Source organism: Neophocaena asiaeorientalis, unplaced genomic scaffold, assembly GCF_003031525.2.
Source record: "Neophocaena asiaeorientalis asiaeorientalis breed wild unplaced genomic scaffold, Neophocaena_asiaeorientalis_V1.1 scaffold39, whole genome shotgun sequence".
Taxonomy (NCBI): Eukaryota; Metazoa; Chordata; class Mammalia; order Artiodactyla; family Phocoenidae; genus Neophocaena; species Neophocaena asiaeorientalis.
Window position 1 is genome coordinate 1217876 of NW_020175670.1, and position 1108 is coordinate 1218983.

Genomic DNA, 1108 nt, shown 5'->3' on the forward strand with positions numbered 1-1108 from the left:
TCTGCTCCCCTCCCCCCCGCACCCAGCCAGCTCCTGCCAACGCTTCCCCCTCCTCCTCTTCCTCCTCCTCCGCCCATCACCGCCACTACGGACGCCTTCGCCTCCTTCTACTCCTCGCGCCGCCGCCACTCCTCGCGCTCTCCTTCGGCTGCTACCAGCCCATCGCTCCCCGCTCGCCGGGCTGCTGCAGTCTGTCTGTCTGTCTGTCTCTCTCTCTCTCAAGTTTCCTATCTCCTCTAGATCAGGGCAAAGGGAGGAAAACACCCAATTCTGCTTGCCGTTTCAGGTAAGGTCGCACACGTTGGTCCCAACAGGGACCCTTGCTTCCCCATTTACCTTTGCCTCCCGTGCATGGCTCATCTCCCCCCATTCACTCTCCGAGGTCCCTGGAAACCGAAGCGGCTCAGGTCGCCCCCTCCTCCCCAGCATGTTTAAAAAATAATTGCGATACTCCTCACCAGAAGCCTATTTGCAACTACAATTAGATCCGAGACGCCCGCCCGGCAGCACGTTAGCCAGGCTCTTTTATAGTCTTTTAACTTTGCACGCTGTGATCGCCGCTGCCTGTCTGCCTCCGCTGGATCCCGGAGCCTCACGCTCCGGCTCGGATTGCGGTCCTCGGCTCCGGAACAGCTGTCAAACGCGTTGTTTCGCAGCAGTTAATCCGAACCCGGCTGCCTCCAAGACGTGGTCTTGGGCAACTGTGGTTGGGCAGGGAGGGAGGTGATTTTATTTTATTTTAAAAGGACTGAAGTAGTGAAGACGTGAGGACTGCAGTTCATTGTAATGAAAGAAGAATAATCGAAAAAAGTGGGCTGGCTGCCCCTTGCTTTTCCCGCTGTGGTCGCGGAGGCGGTCTTGGTTGAGGGGATGTGGCACGAAATACCCGTTTCTCCTCCCCTTTTTCACTCTCCCCTCCAACCCATTCTTTTCTCTAGCTCAAATGTCAGTGCAGGGTCCCGTGTGTCCTTAATACGTGTGTGTCCACAAAACAGTGTTTGCTGACGATGTGGCTGAGGGAAGTTCCTGGCAGAGCAAAGTCTGATTATTTGGTCATCATTCTGTTAAGAGAAAAAAAAAAAAAAAAAAAAAAAAAAAAAAAAAAAAA

General features: G+C 53.8%; 1 protein-coding gene across 1 annotated transcript in view; it reads left to right on the plus strand.

Annotated features, from left to right (window-relative positions):
- Positions 1-1108, plus strand: part of GABRA2 (gamma-aminobutyric acid type A receptor subunit alpha2) — a 115885-nt gene continuing 114777 nt past the window's right edge. Inside the window, exon 1 of the mRNA XM_024731708.1 lies at positions 1-286. The gene's annotated coding sequence lies outside the window, so the exon portion shown is untranslated. The remainder of the gene's footprint in view (positions 287-1108) is intronic.